The sequence below is a fragment of the Mauremys mutica genome, chromosome 1 (genome assembly GCF_020497125.1).
Source record: "Mauremys mutica isolate MM-2020 ecotype Southern chromosome 1, ASM2049712v1, whole genome shotgun sequence".
In the NCBI taxonomy this organism is placed as follows: Eukaryota; Metazoa; Chordata; order Testudines; family Geoemydidae; genus Mauremys; species Mauremys mutica.
The window spans coordinates 345,626,604-345,648,352 of record NC_059072.1 but is presented as its reverse complement, the minus strand read 5'-3'; the positions used below and the strand labels follow the sequence as shown (position 1 = coordinate 345,648,352).

The 21,749-nt window shown below is 42.8% G+C and overlaps 1 long non-coding RNA gene across 1 annotated transcript in view; it reads right to left on the bottom strand.

Moving 5' to 3' along the window:
- LOC123350641 overlaps positions 1–21,749 on the bottom strand; it is a 64,123-nt gene that overhangs the window by 19,594 nt on the left and 22,780 nt on the right. The window contains exon 3 of the long non-coding RNA XR_006573788.1: positions 21,667–21,713. This is a non-coding gene — a long non-coding RNA (uncharacterized LOC123350641). The remainder of the gene's footprint in view (positions 1–21,666; positions 21,714–21,749) is intronic.

Sequence of the window (21,749 nt, the reverse complement as noted above, 5' to 3'; positions counted from 1 at the left end):
AAGAGCGTACACTATTGATGGGACTAAGAAAGTGATTGTAAATGAGCTATTCATAAGTGGATTCATGACACCAGATGTGACAGCAGGGTGCCACTAGGTCCCTTTTAAACTTGTCTTCAGGGCTGTCTCCAAGTTCCTCCAGACAGCATTAGACAGTTGCTGCTAGTACCACAGCTGAAGAAGCAGGGGTGCTTTTTGACTGCAGTTGCTAATGCTCCACTTTCAGGGAAAGCGCAGAAGTATGTGTGTGCCTGTGCTAACTGCACACACTCATCAGCCTGCTACAAGCAGGGAGATGTGATATGCATACCGAAAGAGCTTGTGCAGGGAGAAGAGCTCCGGGAGCAGACTCTGGCCTGTTCTGCTAGTAATTACACCCTATTGACCTTGCTGGTCTAGATTGCTGCTGGATAATGCATCAATAAGTCTATCAATCAATAGGAAAGGCATCGGCAAGGGTTCATTTTTTTAAAAAGCAACCAAGCAGATTCTACCCTTTAGAACAACAAACTTTTTTGGCAGTCCTTTAACATTTCTCTCTCGTTAATGTTTCCATCATAAATACAATAGTCTGGGGTGGGGCTGGGGGGTGGTGGAGGGTGCACTACTCATCCAAAAGAGGATTTATTAGACCCATGTCAGAGGGCAGTTCTGAACAAGGTCTCATAATTATAATAATTCACATGTAAAGTATAGTAACACCTAGTGGCCCCAGCCAAGATAGGGGCTCCATTGTGCTAGGTGCTGACATACATATAGTAAGAGACGGAGTTTACAGTCTAAATAGACAGGGCTGACAAAGGAAGTATTATTATCCAGATGAGAAACTGAGGCACAGAAAAATTAAGTGACTTTACCATGACCATCCAGTTGGTAGCAGAGCTGGAAACTCAGCCTAGTCCTCTCAAGTCCCAGTCCAGCACTGTTAATGTAAGACCATCTGTCTTCTGTCAACATAAGTCACCCACTTGCCAAGTAGCCCAGACTGCCACTCTCCAAATACCCCAAGTAACTGTATTAAACAAGGTGACTATGGAGCCATATTGATTTTTGTCCTGTTATGAGCCATCACAGATCTATTCATATTTAATGGAACATCAGATCAGGAGAACATTATTAGGTCCAGGAATTTGGGTTTTGCTGGTTCTGTTTAAAAGATTTCATGTGAAGTTAGTACTTTTGAATGTGCCAAGCTGGTAGACTAAGAGGACAGAGTTCTCTATCCATCTTCAACCCTGCCCTAGAAGAGTCAGCCCTTTGCTTGCAAGATCAGACAAGATCACAGATCAAGGTGGTATGGCTGCAGGCCATAAAGATAAACAGTACAGTAGGAAGTGAAAAATCCTCAGAACTTTCTTTTGCAGCAGCATATACTGGGGAAAGGTTTTATGAGTTAAGGGGAGACTTACTTTTCTGCTGTTATGGTTATTTGTTAAGCTCTGTCTGAGTGCTCGGTTCTGAACAGAACATACAATCACAGCTCTGAACAATTTGCAAGTTTTATTAGACAAAAACTACAATGCAGACACAGTGTAGCAGAGTACTGGAAATACACTGCAGTATGGATATTGTATTAGCCATTATGTAAATTTATGAATCATAACTGTCCTTACAGAATCCTGTGGCACCTTATAGACTAACAGACGTTTTGCAGCATGAGCTTTCGTGGGTGAATACCCACTTCTTCGGATGCAAGCAGTGCCTTGCATGGTGTCAAGTATCTGCTTGCATCCGAAGAAGTGGGTATTCACCCACGAAAGCTCATGCTGCAAAACGTCTGTTAGTCTATAAGGTGCCACAGGATTCTTTGCTGCCTCTACAGAACCAGACTAACACGGCTACCCCTCTGATACTTAACTGTCCTTACACTAATTAATCAAAAATTTCAGCATTGACCTAGCTCTGCTCCCTTTGACTTTAATGTGAGTAAGAGTTAGGCCACTGCTGAAGACTTGTAAGTTCCACCCCAAGTATTTTTTATTCAAGCAATGGAACTTTGCAGATGCTGGATATTGCTCATTTTATTTGGTTACACACCATGCTTATCAGTATGTGCATATTTCAGCTTTGATCCTGTCAGAATCTGCTAGCACAGATTGCTGCACCAATGCAGTTCCATTGGCTTCAGCACCTCTGAAAGAAAATCAGGCACAAGCTGTCCTCCCAACACCACAGACACATAAGGCCCCAACCCTCAAAACACTTAAGCACATGAGCAATTTGACTCACAAGTGGTCCCACTGAAGCCACTGGGACTACTCTTGTGAGCAAAGTTAGGTACATTCTTAAGTGTGTGAAGGATTTAGGCCTTTGTGAAAGCAACTGAAAATGCCGAGCTTAAACAAATGTGCTGTCCTTGAAGCCTGCCTTTTTATCTGAGCAGAAACAAGGTCAGAGATAAGTTGAGGCTGAGCAAGGTGCTTGAGGAACCCGTTCAAGGATTGCAAGGAGTGACATGGTCAATTCAAGGGGTAAAAATGATTTTGGATGACAGGAGTAGTGCAAGGTTAGCATCTAAAACAAGAAAAGAGGAGGCTGCAGTAGTTAAGGCAGGATATGACTAGAGCTCCCAGCTCATTTAACATGTACTGTATTTGCTTCATATAGAGGTTTGGGACCAGATCCTGGGAGGTATCAATCAATGTTGTTCCATTGATTTCTAGGCAACTAAACCAGTTTATGCCATCTCAGGATCTAGCCCACAATTCTTATTTGTGTTTGAACATGTTATTCCATCTCAACCTTTTGAAAAATTGAATAAAATTGGCAAATTCCTGATAAAAATGGTTAATTGGGGTCCAAAAAGGGTACTGGGATTTTTTCCAAATCCTCTTGAGTGTGACATTATTTACAAGTTTTATTAAACAGTAAACGAACAAACATTGACTTGTAAAATGAGAAAGTCAAACATTTCACTAATCAATATGTTCTCTAAAACCTCTCCCAGGAAAACCATTGTGTTTTTCTATCACGTGATGCATATACGAAATTGTTGCAAATAGCATCATGCCCCAATCACCAAATCATACTGTGTATATTACATTGTTATATCACCAGTAATATCCATAAATGGCGCACCACTTCTGTGACAGTAGCAGATAACTGTGAGCTTCGTTTCTGCCATCGTGCCCAGAGAATAGATTACCTGAGAGCAGAGCAATCCATTCTTTCCCATTGTTTTCAAAGGGAAAACACATCTAGGCCAAGGGTATTTTTTTAAATAGTTATGTTGGGGTGCCCAATTTGAGATACCATAAAGAGGCCTAATTTACATAAAGTGGCCATCCTCTGAAAACCAGGCTCCTTTAAGGTGTCTCAAGATGGCCACACAAAAATCAATCATTGTTTTTGAAAACTGTGACCTTGGTTCAATTTTGTTATACATTTCAACATATTTTTAGAACTATTTTTGAGAGTACATGTCTGAAATCAACTTGTTTTTCTGTTGACCTCCTAGATAGATGAGGTCCAGGATTTGCATATGATAGAAAGCACACACTGCTCCACCCATGAATCAATGCTCCAATGAAATGTTTGCTTCCAGTTCCTGCCCTCTCTCTCTCTTCCAACAGTGCAAAATTCAGGGGAAGGAATGAGGAGAAGAGGAGTTTTCCCTGACTGACAACTCCTGTCTCTTTACTAGGACTGGCTGAAAATTTCCCATTAAAAGAGTTTGCTTTCTATGGAAAAATTTGGTTACTCATTGAAAAAACTGAACACCCAAACACCAAAACTTTCAATTTTCAGTGGAAATCTGATTCTGAAATGCTACCACAAAGTGCCTTGTGAGAGATGTACTTTGGTTTCCTCGTGTCCCCATTCTTCTCTATGCACCAGGCTCCCTTGCCGAACTTCATCTCCCATGATACAATATAGCCTTCTCTCACCAACAGAGAAGACCATGGTGAATGATGGGAGATTTTGCCCTACCGTGGAGTGTGAACTATAGAGGAAAGTGGAACATGAGGCACCTGAAAAATACAAGTCCCACATGGCATCACGGCAGCATTTCAGCATTGAAATATTTTAGTTTTCAGAGGAAGTATTTTGGATTTGGATTTTTTTCTGAAAGCTCAAAATTTTCTGTGGAAAAAAATACCATTTTCTGACTATCTCTATTCTTCACTCTGACTCAAACACTCCAAAGAAAGCAAGAAAAGAAGTTTATCTAGCAGGAGTAATCCAGCAATCTTGGAGGGAGGGGACATGGTCCGTACATTCAAATGACTACAATTAAGTGAATTGGAGGGCTTTTTCCTGAGCCATTTGAGAGTGTGGGAAATCTACCCCAAACTGACAAAGAAATAACTAAATTGTGGTGGTTTGGGGTCAAACCTTTTATTATTATGGCACAAATCTGTGTGTGGACACAATTATTTTAGAATAACACTGTTTTATTTTTATTTCACTTGAGTCAATTCCTTATTGACAAATTAAATTGTAATGGGACACTCAGTTTGAAATAAAAGCATCTACACAGAGGACTAGAAAGAGAGGAGGAAATTATTGTTTTAATAGCCAGTCAGAGACACCATCTGAGTAACTCTGCATTTACACTCAGAAAAAAGTTAGGACTTGGGGCTAAGAGAGAGAAGGAGAATTCTATACACAGGCAAACAGGTGCTGTAGAGTGTATTAAGGAAGCCCGGTAGAAGCTCGAAATTAGAATTACAGAATTGGCTTCAACAAATCCAGAGCTCTTAGTTTCAGGAAACAATGAAACTGGAATTGTTGGAAATGTGGGTGAATCAAACTGAAAAAGACCTACAGTTCTTATTGTACTTCCCAGGGAAACAACTACATCTGCACCAGACTTAGGCCCTGATCCTGAAAGATCTTTCATGGGTGGAGAGCTTGCATCTTTGTAGAAACTCCTAGAAGTAAACAGAGGTCTTGCAATATAGACCAGCTTGCAGCAGCAAAGCTATAATGTAGTCCAGAAGCATAGAGATTCTAAGAAGCAATGTCAAGAGAAGGACAAGATGGGCAGCGGGGAGAGCAGGATAGGAATTTACCCTATGGAAATGTTTTCTGTAATAGCCCATTTGCTCCTAGATGTACACAGTTACATTTACAAATGATAGACTTCATGATTCTAAGGAAAGAGAGGAGTGAAAGCAGCAGCACAAGGACAGTGGACTTCAAAACAGGAGTCTAAGAAACTTAGATGACTGGTAGGTAAGGTGCCAAGGGAAGAAAATCTAAGGGAAAAAGTAGTACAGGAGAGCTGGCAGTTCCTCAAGCAGACAATAGTAAAAGCACAACTACAAACTATCCCAGTGCGAAAAAAAGATCGGCGCAATAGGTAGAAACCAATTTGGCTCTATCAAGAGTTATTTCATGACCTGAAAATCAAAAAGGAATCTCACAAGAAGCAGAAACATGGACAAAATGCTAAAGAGGAGTACAAAAGTACAGCACAAGCATGCAGGGTCAAAATCAGAAAGACTAAGGCACAAAATGAGTTACACCTAGCAAGGGACCTAAACGGCAATAAGAAGGGGTTCTTTAAATACATGGCGAGCAAGAGAAAGATGAAGGAAATCATAGGTTCTCTACTTAGCAGGGAAGGAGAGCTAATAACTGATGACATCAAGAAAGTTAAGGTGTTTAATGCCTATTTTGCTTCAGTTTTCACTAAAAAGGTTAATGGTGACCAGATACTCAGCACAATTAATACTAACAACAAGGGGGAAGGCCAAAAGGAAGCCAAAACAGGGAAAGAACAGGTTAAAGAATGTTTAGATATGTTAAATGTATTCAAATCAGCAAAACCCGATGAAATTCATTCTAGCGTACTTGAGGAACTATCTGAAGCAATCTCTGAACTTTTAGCCATTATCTTTGAGAACTCATGGAGGATGATTGAGGTCCTAGAGGATGAGAGAAGGGCAAAATAGCACCAATCTTTAAAAAGTGGAGCAAAGAGGACCTCGGGAGTTAGACCACCCAGTCTAATTTTGATACCTGGAATGATACTGGAACAAATGATTAAACAATTTGTATCCCCTAGAGGATAATAGGGTTACAATGAGTAGCCACCATGGATTTGTCAAAAACAAATCATGCCAAACCAACATAATTTCCTTCTTGGACAGGATTACTGGCCCAGTGAATGGGAGGCAGGGGGAACTGTAGATGTGCTATATGTGGATTTTAGTATGGCTTTTGACATCATCCTACATGACATTGTCATAAACAAACTAGGGCAATGTAGTCTAGGTGAAATTGTTATAAAGTGGGTGCACAACTGTTTGGAAGACCATACTCAAAAGGCAGTTACCAATGGTTTGCTGTTAAACCGGGAGGATGTATCCAGTAGAGTCCCACAGGGATCAGTCCTGAGTCTGGCACTATTCAGTATTTTGATTAATGACTTGGATAGTGGAATGGAGAATTTGCTTATAAAGTCTGAAGATGACACTGACATAGAGGGGGTTCCTAGCACTTTGGAAGACAGGATTAGAATTCAAAATGACCTTGACAAACTGAAGAATTGGTCTGAAATCAGCAAGATGAAACTCAATAAAGACAAGTACAAATTACTCCACTTTGGAAGGCAAAATCAAATGCACAACTACAAAATGGGGAATAACTGGTTAGCTGGGGAAGCAGCAAAGAATCCTGTGGCACCTTATAGACTAACAGACGTTTTGCAGCATGAGCTTTCGTGGGTGAAAGCTGGGAGTATTGCGGAAAAGGATGCGAGGGTTCTAGTGGGTTCACAAATGGAATATGAGTCAAGAATTTGAGGTAGTTATAAAAAGGCTAATATCATTCTGGAGTGTAACAACAGGAGTGTGGTATGTAAGGGTATGTCTTCACTACCCGCCAAATCGGCAGGCAGCGATCGATCCAGCAGGGATTGATTTATCGCATCTTGTCTAGACATAAATCGACCCCTGAGCCCTCTCCCGTCAACTCCGGCACTCCGGCTCGGCGAGAGGCGCAGGCAGAGTTGACGAGGGAGCGGCAGCAGTTGACTCACCGCGATGAAGACACCACAGTAAGTCGATCTAAGTACATTGACTTCAGTTATGTTATTCATGTAGCTGAAGTTGCGCAACTTAGATCGATCCCTCTCCCCCCCCCAGTGTAGACCAGGGCTAAGACATGGGAGGTAACTGTCCTGTTATACTTGGCACTGGTGAAGATTCAGCTGGAATACTGTGTCCAATTCTGCATGCCATACTTTAGGAGAGATGTGGATAAATTGGAGACAGTCCAGAAGAGAAAAAACAAAACAAAAAAAAAAGGTTTAGAAAACCTGACCTATGATTGAGACAGGATCTGATAACAGGCTTCAGATATATTAAGGGCTACAAAAAAGTAGATGTTAATCAGTTATTCTCTGTGCCCACTGGAGGTAGAACAAGAAGTGATGGGCTTAATCTGCAGCAAGGGAGTTTTAGGTTAGATATTAGGAAAATCTTTCTAACTATATGGATAATTAAATTCTGGAATAGGCTTCCCAGGAAGGCTATGAAATCCCCATCACTGGAGGTTTTTAAACACCTGCAATAGATGGTCTACATTTACTTGGTCCTGCCTCTGCAGGGAGATGGACTTGATGACGTCTTAAGGTCCCTGCCGGTACTACATTTTCATGATTCTATGATGTAGTCCTATTAAAATGTATATTGTTTGCTAGTACCAAGTTTACTGAGCTATCCAGATTGCTCTGTATCAGTGACCTGTCGTCTTCATTATTTCTCACTCTCTCCCAATTTTTGTGTCATCTGTAAACTTTATCAGTGGTGATTTTACATTTTCTTCCACGTCATGAATAAAAATGTTAAATAGTCTAGGGTCAAGAACCTATCCTTGTGGGACCCCACTAGAAACACTCCCATTTGATGATGATTCCCCACTTAAAATTATATTCTGAGACCTATCCATTAGCCATCTTTTAATCCATTTAATAGGTGCCATGGTCATTTTATAGCTTTCTAGTTTTTAATCAAAATGTCATGCAATACAAAGTCAAATGTCTTACAGAAATCTATCATGTCAACACTATTACCTTTGTCAACCAAACTTGTAATCTCATAAAAATAGGTTGTCAAATTAGTTTGACTGGATCTATTTTCCATAAATCCATGCTGATTGGCTTTAATTATATAAACTTCATTTAATTGTTTACTTATTGAGTCCTGCATCAGCTGCTCCATTATCTTGCCCAGGCTCAATGTCAAATTTACAAGACTATAATTACCCATATCATCCTATTTACCCTTTTTAAATATTGGGACAAGATTAGCTTTCTTCCAGTCTTCTAGAACTTCCTCTGTGTTCTGAGACCTACTGACAAATTATTTGTAATGGTCCAGTGAGTTCCTCAAACAACTATTTTTAAAAAAATTGCACAAGTTATCTGGACCTGTTGATTTAAAAATTTCAAACTTTTCTAAAATCCACCTGACATACTGGTGGAATGGAAAAAAGTATTATCATATGACATGACTACATCATCTGTTTTTTTCCCAAATATTGAACAGAAATGTCTATTGAGCACTTCTGCCATTTCTGCATTATTATTGGTGATTCTACCATCTCCATGTGGTAATGGACCAATACCATTCTCTACTGTAGCTATTCCCTCCTTCAGTGGGACATGGGCCCCATGAGGCCCCGCCCCTATCCCACCTCTTCCCACCCCTTCCCCATTCTAATGCCTTCCCCAAAGTCCCCACCCCAACTCCGCCCCCTCCCTGCCCCTATTCCAACCCCTTCTCCAAATCCCCGCCCCTACCCTGCCTCTTCTCCGACTCCTCCTCTGACCGCGCAGCTTCCCGCTCCTCCCCTTCCCTCCTGGAAAGCTCTAAGTGCCACCAAACAGCTGTTTGGCAGCAGGAAGTGCCTGGAGGTAGGCAGAAAAGCAGGGACATGGCGCACTGGAGGGGGGTGGTGGCGGGGGAGGAGAGCTTGGTGGGCCACAGGAAATAACTCTGTGGGCCACATGTTTGAGACCCCTGGCCTAGATAATAATTAGTCCAGCCATGAGTGCAGGGCACTGGACTAGATGACCTCTCGAGGTCCCTTCCGGTCCTATGATTCTATGACTTCAAAGTACAGGCTGAGGCTCCACAGTCAGAGACCTCTCCTACTTCTTCCACAATCCTTACCCTTTTGGATCATCTTCCGTTTTGCAGTATACATATAAAATCTAGCAATCTCAGTATTTGATAATTTGCCTGGCAGCATCATAAGCATGTTATTACTCGGGAATAGATGGTATTTAGCAAGGTGAATGCTATATCCTGCTACTAAATTTCTGTTAGCATTCCACACTTCACTTTCTAAAGATATTGACATTTTCCCCCACATACTTTCAAAGTGAGGGTATATGAATGTCATCGTAGGGAGGTTGTGTATTTAACCTACTAGACACATTTTCTCTTTAACACTGAACATTAATAATTTACCCTCCAAGATATTAGAATAGCATCAAATTCTACTCATATTTGCAAGATTTATATATGACAGCTAGTTTTCCAAGTCACGTTCATGAGCAAAGTTCTTTGAATATGTTCTATAAGTAAGGAATTTTGCTTCTCTAAAATTATGAATGTTATTTTAATATCTATATTTGAGTGTACAGTAAAAATTATATTTATGAAAATTAGTGGCTGACAGAGACCTATGAGTCAAAAGCCACATCAAAAGTTAAACTTTTAAAAAAAAGTTTGGATAGAGTGTGATCCAACTGCCTGATGACATCATATATTTTTTCTCCATGCTTAGGGTCCCTTTTACAATCTAGGTTTTAAAAGTCAAGATGAAAGTCAAGTTACACTTATGTCTATTGATTTTTTGGTAAGGAAGGTGGGTTATGGTTGTATGGTTTCACCCCACAGTTTCATTTACACTTTACAGCAGACCAACATCTTTTACATGTTTTTGTTTCTAGCTCATGAACATGCTTCTACAGCATCCAAGCATGGGGTCTCCTTTTGCCGATTGGCCCCAGCCACCATATGTATCAACACTTGCAATCCTTACTAAGGCAATAATTAAAAGTATAAATGTCAGAATTGATAGTGAGTTATTAGGTTATCGAGTATTTCTTTGGGAGCAATAGATATGTGCCTCCATCCATTACTGAGACACTTTGGTAACTCATACACCCACATTACCTAAATGCCCAACTCCAGTTGCATTCCAGCCCTACTAACTGCAGAAGTAGCACCTTCCTTTTCCAAAGGGATTCTGTCCGACATCAGTCATAGAGCCAGCAAGTCATGTACCCCTTCTCCAGAGCACCTGTGCAGTCAGAGAGAGAAGATGAGCTGAAGTTTACCTCTTTATTCACAGTGGAGCAGGTAGCTTCCCTGTCACGTTAAATATTATTTTATAAAATTAAACCCTGACCATCTTCCAGAAAATTGTTTCATTCCCAGCTCAGAGATAAGACTACCAGCTTTCTGTCACCAAGAGCATTTCCTGCCAGGCCTGAGTTTTCACAGGGTGTTGATGGGGAATGGAGTCCCATGCAAGCACTGACCCCATTTAGTGTAGGAGAATTGATGAGACCACAACCCCCAGCTTTAAATAATTTAATGTGGTACAGAATGAAAACAACGTGGTTTGTGTCTGCAGTAAATTATAAATACCACTTCCAACCTATCTGTTTTGTGGCTCAGAATTTTTTATGGGCATTCTGAGCCCCATTAGATAAAATAAAATCTTCTGACCCTGGTTATCTTTTAAAAATTATAAACCAAAATCATGTAAAGAATAAAAAGCCAAGTGCTGATACATAATGGAGCAGATCCTCAGCTGGGGTCAATTGGTTTTGTTTCAATGGAACTAAGCCAATTTACACCAGCAGAGGATCTGGCACTATATTTCTAAAACCAGATGCCATCTTGGGTCCTGATTCTGCAAAAGATTTATGCGCTTGCTTAACTGTAAACACCAGAGTACTCCCACTGACTTCACTGGCTGCAAAGAGGGGTAGTCTAATTGTGATAGCATAAATAATATGATGTTACTATTGTGTTAGAGGAAAGAGACTCATGGATTGTAGTTAATAAGGTGCTAACTGGGTAATAGAGTGAGACACAACTAAGCACAGAGGAAGGGCACAGAGCTCATGTAAGTTTGTTTGATGCAGCAAATCATTACACTGAGAGATTCAAAAGAAGAAGCTGCAGATTAGTGCAGAGATGCTGGGTCAAATTCAGCTGTGGTCTCAGTGGATGTCACTTCCATTTAAGTCAATGGAAGCCTCAGGAACCCAGCACCTCTGAAAATCAGGCCCCTTATTTAGGTGCCTGACAACAGGGACACACATATAGTCCTACTTTATAGAAAAGTTAAAAGGCTTGTGGCTCTGAGATACAAACGAAAGCAGTGAGCATTGTTTAATACACCCAGAGCCAGATTAATTCTTACTCTATCTCCATTGTGATCAACACCAGGGATAATTTTTGTCCCTTCTCTCTCAGTTCTCAGGCCTTTAGTCCACCCTAGTTTCAGTCTCACTCTCCCTATGTCAGGAAGTGAGGCAAACACTGTGTTTAGAAAAAAATCTCAGGAATGTGGGATCTCAAAGTAAAGACCAGATCTGGTACTTTCGTGTCTCAAACACTCAGCAGTTAGAAGTCAAACACTCAAAAGTTGAAAAGTCCAGGGGTGCAAATTTTCACAAGCACCACCTGGCTTTGGACATGTCTACACTTAAAGTGCTTCAGTGTAGACACTACCTATGCCGATGGGAGGGGTACGTAATTGCGGTACGTAATCCACCTCCCCAAGAATTCTTCCATTGACCTTGTGCTATCTACACCGGGGGTCAGGTTGGCTAAACTATGCTGTTCAGGGGTGTACATTTTGCACTCCCCTGAGCAATGTAGCTAAGCCGACTTAATTTTCTAGCATACACGAGGTTTCAGTCACTTAGGCTCAGCTCATCAAAGGTAGTTAGCTGCCCAATTCCCCTTAATTTAAATCAGAGCTCTGTGCATAAATACCTTTGAACATCTGGGCCTTAGGCCCTTTTAAGTCCTGCTCTCCTGGAGCAGGACTTAAATCTGACCTCCTCCAGAAGTTGACAAAGGTGAAGAAAAATTTGGGCTGAAAACTTCTTAGCAGGGAGCTTAATTAGAACGTAGAATTGTCTCCCACAAAAAAAAGCAATGCAAGCATCATTGTATGTATTTACAATGGGACTGGGCAATGCACCGTCGAGAGCAGTTCTGCAAGTTTAGGGGAAGGACTGGCTGAACTGGTAGGTATTTTCCATCACCAGCTTCTGAGAGGTAGGAAAAAGATGATCCTCTTCAATGATGACCTTAGTCCGAACAGAACTAGAGAGTACATACTCCTCGGACTAGTTCATATTTGTAGGTATGAAAAGAAGCAGTGGCAGGCTATTTTAGAAACAAAAAGGGCCAGACTGTTGGTGCCCAAATGTGGACGAGGATACAAAGGACCTCCCTACTGCCCTATGCAGAGGATAACTCTTGCTACTTGGTGGACTGGGAGCACAGACACTGCACAGTGATAGGACAAGCCTTCCTAGAGGAGGTAAGGGGGGTTGCAATGTCCATGGCCCCATCCCACTTCCAAACTGAGCAGCAGCCTGAATGCGGGCAGAGCAGAGTACATGCTACTCACTTCCAAAACGCGGCAGAGTTCCCACTATAACATTCCTCACAAGGAATTCTGGCTCACGCAGGCAGAATTTTCCATGGGCCTGGCAGGAACGTTATCCCTTCCCTGAATCCTAGCACAGGGCTGTGTCTGAAAGGCACAGTTTAACCAATACTGCATAAGAATCTCACTCCGTGCCAGGGCACTGATTAGTTGCTTTGTCAGATGGGCTCAAAGGCAGTTACAAGTTAATGTACTTGCTGTTTCTATTCCAGACTCACTGTTTTCTGAAAAAATGTTAAAGGAAAATAAAAATATTCCACCATATTTAACCATGCCAAACCCACGGCAAATCCAGTTCTCTGGTGGCTTGGATTTACTTTCTTGCCAGCTCACCATGCTGCTGCCCTCTGAGAGCTTGAGTTACCATGGTTTTCTTTTTCTAATGAGCAAAAGCCGTACAAAAACACATCATATTTGACAAGGGCAGCCTCTGAAAGATTGGCTGGAAATACCAATAGTTTTCCCTTATGTATAAGGGAGCTATGGGCGGAGAGACAGGAAGAAATACAGTGCCTTACAATGTACAAATGTACAATGTACAAATGTCCCAATACATTTCCCAAACTCAGCCAAGCTAGTCCCAAGATCCCAGACTAGCAGTTAGGCCAGTATTCAGGCAGATAGCTATTTGCATCTGCGATAATAGCACACAGATAGAGAAATGAGAAAGAAAAAATAAGCATAACCAGATTACAGTGCATGCCACTGGTTCTTTCCCAACCATCCATATATGGTGTAAACAGGGGATTTGGACAAATACTTACTACAGCTGCTCACACTTGACCTATGCAAGAGCGCGGGATTGCATCTGCAAACCCAGCACTTTCCAGAAATGAGAACCAGCTGATCCATAAAGGGGTACATTTGGGGAACCAGCTGGAGAAATGGCCAACCTTCTCTATCACAAATGTCAGTGCTGATAAGAGATCAGTCCTACAGAGCTACTGAAGCCAGCACCTATCAGGCATGATTGAGCCTACAGTACCTCACTGTTTAGCAAACTGGACAGAAGGACTTTAATCCAATCCCAGCACTCCTAGGTTTGGATGCTGGATGTCCTACAGTAGTCATTGCCGGTGCTTGTTCCTATTCATAAAGCATTGAATAGGAATGGGTCATCCTAGCCTCTAAGGGGCATTCAAACTCCATCTCCTTACGGATATTTGTCTCCTGTAATTGGCCAAATTATTGAGTAGAAGTATTGGGGAGTTGTATGCACCTGCAAAACCAGGGTGGCTTGTAGAGAGGCATTATACCAATGATCAGGTAATGCCTCCTAGGTACTGGGAGGAATATGCTGAGTAACTTGCTACACCCATATAACAGGTAGAGGGAGCATTCTCCACAGATCTACCCTTTGGGTTGCAATGGGACTATGGCCAATTTTAGAAATAGCCAAGAACAGATGAACAAAGATGTTCTTGTGAATAGGGCCCAGGGCTAGGACTCAGGAGTAGGGTCAAAAAATGTTTCCTCATAACTGCTTTTCAATAGAAAATTAGGTTTTCAACTAGCTGAAGTTTAAAGTGAGGCTCTACTTTTAAAGGTGACTGTAAAATTGGCACCATGAAGTTTTCATCTTTATTCTCTCCTAGTGATTCTGTATCAGTTCTATTCCATTTACAAGTAAAAAGATATTTTTCCCCTTAACTGCCAACCCTGCCAACACACACTGGGATCTGACAGTCAAGCTGTGATCTTTCTAGACTGAGCATCATTACCAGAAATAAAGATTTTTTTGTTAGGAGGTCTCTATTAGTTGCTAGAGCATGAGTCACACAGGTATGTGTCACATGTGGCTCAGCTCGCTATCTAGTCTCACTTACATCTATGTCCTGGAAGCTCAATTGTCTGTCCAGTCACTCTGCCCCCTGTTTATGAGTCTGCTTTCTTCAATGTCTGCCTCATTTCTGGGCTAATGGTTACAGCACTAGACTAATATTCAGAGGAGTTAGAGATAATTCCCAGCTCTGCCTCAGATATCTTGGGTCATTTAACTTCTGTGCCTCAGTTCCCCATCTCTGAAATGGTGACTCTAATTGCTTCCCTGCCTTGTGAAGTTAATTAATGTAAGGCTAAATCCATTCATATTTGGAAGGCAGTTTCCTTATCACAGAAACATTTCCTGCATTTGCATCTGAAATTTCCCAATATTTAGCACAGGTTCAAATTGGGGGGGTGGAGGAAGGAGCAATTCAAATGTGTCTCTCATTATAATTATCGTAAGCCTCAAAACTGTTCAGCTCAAAGTAGAAAAAAGTTTGGGAAAGTGTCTCAACCCTTCCAGAGGAGACTCTCTGTTGTGAGAGGGTGTGGCCTTCCGCCAAGACCGATGGGTACGGACTACACCACGACCCCCCTACAATAACCTCATGAACCCTCCCCCCACCCAGTACTCCCTTTTGGGTCAGGACCCCTACAGTTACAACATTGTGAAATTTCAGATTTAAATATCTGAAATCATGAAATTTATTATTTTAAAAATCCTATGACCGTGAAATTGACCAAAATGGATTGTGAATTTGGTAGGGACCTATCTATAGAGCAACAGCTGCCTACCCGTTGTCAAGCTTTTGGTAGTCGACACAGCAACGGAGAGTTCGAAAGAGGGATTTGAAGGAGAACAATGAGGTGGTTTTACAGATGTTTACAGGGAGCTCCTCTCAACTGTCCAGGGCATCATGGGAGAAAGCACAAAGGTTCTTGTTTAAAAACCTGAAAAAAATTCAGTCACCCCCAAATTTGGGAGTGTTTAGATCTGTAATTTTGGGTAAGGCCCATTTCTCAGCTATTTTTATAGATACAGATTTGTACTCGCCTATTATAAACAATTTAATGGATCCTTTGAACTAAAAATGTAATTGTATACATTAGAAATGCCTGCTATCATTTATTAATGTTAGCAGCTCCCAAAGGGTAGTGATAAGATGCATCCTTGTTGATGCTATTATGTAACAATGCTCTACCCTCCTCTTCATAGCTCTGTTTTTTTCCATGTGGCTTGCCTTTGCTGATCATCCTTGTAATTAAAGTTTCTTTTGATTCCGTTTGGCACTTCACCATCTGCACATGAGGACACACAGTGGAGCTGGCCTGCCTGCAGCTTCATACTGTCCCCTAATTAAACTGAATTTAAATGGGAGATTCTTCATCACCCTTAATTTCCTGACTAAAAAGCATCTGTGTCTGCACTCGTTCTGTGGTGACTTCTTAAAGGAGAGGTTTAAAAACAGAAAGTGACTCTGTATAAATGAGATTGCAGAGTTTCCTGTTTATTCTCTCAGTCACTCCAGAGCAGGTATGCTTAGTATATAAGTCAAGCAATTATTTTTCTAACTGCTAGAGGTGCAGAGCTCCCCTGGAATCAGGAAGTCAAGCTGTGTCCCTTGCTTCTGCCCTTGCCGTCACCACCTCTAATAAAGACTCTGCAGTAGAAATGGTTGAACTTTTTCTGTTTAACCTATTATTATATAAAATATATTATAATATATAAAAAGGGTGTGTACATATGCACACACACCCCCTTTTTTCAGTTTATGGCAACTGAACACTTTTTCATCAACAAAATTTTTTACAAAAATGTTGATCAAATATTCTTAGAGGAAAAGAAATAGTTTCCCACCAGAGCTTTTCTCACAATTTAGGGCCTAATCCAAACCCCATTGAAATTAATAGGAGTTTTTCCATTAACTTCAGAGAGGCCCCTGGCCAGTAATTTCGTAGATGTGTGATCCAGAATGAATCCGGCTCCCTTTTCCACAGCTGTATTGGCAGATATAAGTGCAAGTTATTAAGGGAGCAGTGCACGGGGTACAAAGCTGCTATTCTGGAGAGGCAGTGTGATACGAAGGCACTGGTCTGAGACTCAGGACACCTGGCTTTTCGTCCTCTCCCTGCCACTGAGTTGCTGCATGATGTTGGGCATATCACTTCCCTTCTCTCTGCCTCTATTTCTTCTCCCACCGTTTGCTGTCTTGTCTATTTAAACTATAATCTCTTACAGTGCCTAGCACAATAGGCTGCAGAACTTGATTGGAGGCACTGGCTAGTCTTGTAATACAAACAATTACATATTCATTTTTCTAACAACTGCACTTTAAAGATCTGCAGGATTTGGAGGTAAAATTCCGAGAGAGCCTTCCGTAGAAGAGTAATTGCTGATTCTGTTGCCCATTGCAACAGCCTTTTTGTCTGCTTAAGAACTTTCAGTAGAGTTAGAGAGACCATTGCCATCTCCTGCCAGCATACTGAATAAGCAGGTGTACAAGCAGATCATACCTGGAGGGTCCAACATGCCTGCGTTAATGACTGTCATGAGCACATATTCTCCAACAGGAGCTTTTATTTCCTCATATTCTTCTGTCAAAGGACTGGCCAGTCAAATCTGGGCATTGCACAAAGCAACGGATGTACACAGAGTCCCATCCATCATGCCATCTTTGCCTTCCATCCATTAGCAACCATGAAACTAGCCAGACAGACCCTAAGATAGGATTCGCTTCTGTAATTCTCTGTGTTGCAGCTCATCCAGTATATTACATCCATAGAGATATACTGAACTAAGAGAGTTTTCCTGTGTACTCACAACCTGAGACCTAATAGTCTGCTGAATATACTGGTGTCACCAGATGACAGCAGAATGGGATGTGCCTTCCACAACCTTGGTAGTGGCCCCACCGGGAAGGGCAACTGAGTGGATCTGGCTGATAGATTGTAATAATATGCCTGGAATCTTCTGCGCTGCGTCTCTTTGACCTTGCCTATGCTTGAGGTGGCATTCAGGATGTGTGTAGCTACTGGCTGCAGGAAGCTGCAGGAGCCTTTTCCCACTGCCTCCCTTCCCACCCCTCCACCCCCCACCAGAGCCTTCCCCCACTGCTGGAGTCTTTCCCCGCTGCCTCCCCCCCACCACAGCTTTTCCCCACTGCTGGAGTGTTTCACTGCAGCAGTGAAAGGCTCCAGAAGCAGGCCACTACACTGCTTGGGCATGTCCAGAGCTGCATAGGGTGTATATACCCTGGGGGTTCAGGCATGAAGGGCACTCTACTCCAATCGCCTAAGCCATGCCTCACCATCTACACTGTTGTTAATACCCGTGAGAGAGTGGGCCAGGGCAGGCCAGTGTGGCTGCGCACACGGGCAGCCAATGGGAAAGGGCTTGCCAGGAGCCAATCAGGGGCTGGAGAGGACCAGCCAATCAGGGCTGGGCTAGGCCCTATATAAAGGCTGCCCAAGAAGGGAGCAGTGAGTCTCTCCCAGGCCTTCAAAGGGTGAAGGTCTGTCTCCTGTGTGGGGAGACTAGCAGCTGGGATAGTACAGTGGTGAGCAGGCTTGGGGGAGCTGAAGGAAACTCCAGCCTGCTACCTGCAGGCCCTGAGAGAAGGGCCTAGTGGTGCAAAGGGGCCGAAGGGGAAGCGGCCCAGGGAGAGAGATGCACAGGGGGAGAGAAGGAGGGCAAGTAGGCTGCTGCCAAAGGGTTCCTGGGTCAGGACCCAGTGTAGAGGGTGGGCCTGGGTCCCCCTCTTCCCCCTTGCATGTACACCCAGCCATTGGATGAGGCAGTAGTGGACTGCACCAAACCCCTGACACAAGGGGTTAGACTTTGGGGTGTGGATGACCACTGTGGCTGGGGTGCAGAGAAAGATTGCTGTTAACCCCAACACCACCCAGTAGGGGGTGAGGATGGACTAAGGGGCACTGCCAGAGGGCTGTGTCCTGAAGGTGATGCTGTGAGCAGAAAGAAGCAATGCGGGTCCAAGCGCTAACAGAGGGCGAGAGATGGATGGGTCACCAACAGGAAAGGGCGCTCCCCATGGACTGAGCTAATTCCTGGAGAGACCAGCGGGAGGTGCTGCGGTGGTGAGTTCCAATGCTGTCACTCTATGCTATCTGGGTGTGCAATGTCTGCACTCCACACACTAACATAAGTGTAGACTTATCTGTTGACAGCTGCCTCTGTGTCAGATACCAAGTTGGGGACATTCAAATAAGAGAGCCAGGAATACTGGGTTCTATTCCTAGCTGTGCCACTGACTTGAAGGGTAACTTTGAACCATTTCTTTAGCCCAGTCTCTTCATTTCAGGCCCCGGCCCTGACCTCAGAATTTAAGATAATCAGTCTATGCTGATAGTATAACATCCACCCTTCCCACTTCCCCATTACTGTTAGAGCTAATACAGTCTGCTGCCAGCTGATGATAGGATTGTTCTCAACTAATCTTTACTCCATGCCAGAGAGCCACTGATTTATATTCCAACTAGCTTCACCTTGAACTCCACTGCACCTTGAACAGTCCATTGAAATGTATGTCAACTACTTATGCTAAACAACTTGTCCAACCTCGTATTAAGCTGTGACATGCTCAGTATATTTCCCAGATCTGAAGTAGATCTCTGTGTGAGTGCAAAAGCCTCTCTCTCACACACACACACACAGAAGTTGGTCCGTACCAGATATTACTTCATCCACCTTGTCTCTGTAATGTCCTGAGACCTACAAAGCTACAACACTGCATTTCAACTAGATCTTATTTTTTTAATTCCAGTCACTAGTGGGAGAAATCTACAGCACCTTGTCCCTTGCCTCCCACAGACAGACCAAAACATATTAAAGAAACAGTACATATCAGTGGTCCAGCCTGGTGACCCAGAGGTAGGTTTCTCACTCATAAATTTTTGGGTTCAAAGCACTGGTGGAAAAGGTAAAAAATTGAGAGTTCATTTCAGTAAATCAGACCAGTTGATCAGCAAGGAAGGCTGCACCAGTAGTTAGGGCACTAGTCTAGACTTGGGAGACCTGATTTCAAAGACTACTTCATCCAAGATTTCCACTGTAACCTTGGACAAGTCACTTAGCCTCTCTGTGCCTCAATTTCTCATCTGTAAAGTGAGAATAATAGCACTTCCCCACCTCACAGGGGTTTTGTGAAGATAAATACGTTCGATTGTAAGGTGCTCCGATACTGCAGTAGTGGAGGCCATGTAAGTACCTAAGATAGATAAACAGAGATCATAATGGTCCCTTCTAGTCATAGAATTTATTAAGCCCTATGCCCCATGGTGCTGACTGAGCCACTTCAGCTACATCATAGCTGTCTCTACCATAATCCCTCCCACTTCTGCTGTTTTCCCCATAGTCACTGAAAGATGAAAGCCATTCCATGTGGTTTGTGGATCTCGCACAATGCTGAAAGCTGTGGCTTGCTGAAACAATAGCATGAGTGAGCATGGCGAACCTGCTTGTTTAAAGAGCATTCATGTATCAGATGCTACAGTGCTGGGTGTGGGGGAAAAAACAGAAATAGATACCACCTGATAGCTGCAAATCTTGTGTGGAGGAGGGAATTTAAGTTCAAAACCATCAGAGATAATACAGCAGTCAGATAAAATAGCTCTGAGGATGGCCACAGACTGCATAAAAGGTGAAGTATTGCAAAGGTTGCTTGATCCATGTGTCAAGGACAGAATTAACGTCGTATTTTACATCATAAAGACATAGATCACTGGTAGGATTCTCTCAAAGTATTGGGGGCTTTATTAATGTCATTATTCTCCTCCTATTTCCCCAGCTTCTAAACCTAGGAACATCTCATTAAAGTGAGATGCATCAGGGAACGCTGGGGAGTATGGGAGTACAAAAAAACCTCTAGTAGAACAGAAAATGCTACACTGTCACCATCAAGATCATTAACAGCAGAAGCTTCAAATGCTGCAAATATAACAAAGCCGTTTGAGTGCTAATGAACACCCAGATTGCATTTTCTCACCACCTGAGGGTGGGTCAAGATGGGGCGGACAAACTCAATAAGCCCCTGCATTGGAGGAGACTAGTCATGAAAAAGTCCACAGATGTCAGGGAAAGATGTATTTTAAGTGGCTTTGGAAGTGAGAACTCAGATAAAGACAGTTCTGGGACAAACAAACAAAAAAAAAGATAGAAATTAATCTAAACTGCTTTCCACAGTGTCCTTGAATAAAAGCCTGAGTCACTTCACCCAAGATTTGAAGAGATGCATATGAAAAAACGACAAAGAACCCAACCAGAATCTCTCTCCTCCCATTCTGGACATACCATCTGTACATGTTACTTCCTTTTTCTCGGTGCTAATCGTTTGCATTTCTACAGCATCTTTAATGTAATGACCTCCAGTCACTTCACCAGCATTAATGAATGAAGACTCAATATCTCTGCTCTTGTCCTCTTTTCCTCTGCCCAAGAACAGCCTGACTAATGACACCCCTTTGCTTCCTTCATGTTCATCTCTGTGCTTTTTTCCCCATGTATCTCTGCTACATCCCTCCTGGTTTCCATTAGCCTACAGTCACACCTCCCCTCCCTTCAGAAGGGCTCGCGAAACAGCAGCTACAGTATTTAAGAGTAGTAAAAACAGGATAGTCGAAGCATCCAATCTAGCAACTCCAGCAGCAGGGGTAGAATCCTGCTGAGTAGCAGCCGGGGCAACAATAACAGACTGCCCTGCCCCAGGGTTTGGAGCAGGAGGAATAAGCCCTGCTATTAGAACAGCCTGGTAGACCAGAAAGGAGTCTGATGCTAAAGGATGCTATGATTAGCCCTCCTGCAGCTATTTAATACCCTCAACCAGCAGCTCCTAGTCCCGTTGCAGGAGCGTCCCTACTGGTGCAAGCTCCTGCTCTCTTCTTTGTGTGGTGGGGCCTTGTTAAACATGGGCAAATGCTATGCCCCCTATGTCATGCTGTCTGGAGTAGCTCTCAAGTGAGACTACCAGCCGCAGGGCAGGCTGTTAAGAAGCAGGGCACAAACCCCAAACTGGTTGTGAGTGCTATCTTTAGATTTTACCAACCAAGTAACAAGCGTAACCCCCTCAGACACTATACAGCTTTACCATGGAGTCACAGACAGTCCCTTGGGGCATTCGGATCTATCTTGCCACCCAGGTAAGCTTGACTCTGTGAGAGATGGTCACTTTACTCCAAAGATCACAAAATATTCAGGTTACTTCCAGTCCCAAAGGATCAGTCACTTACCACAGGTCAGTTATATCTCACACCAAAGACATCACTGGTAGCCAATCCTGTACTGAAACTAAAGGTGTATTAACTAGGGAAAA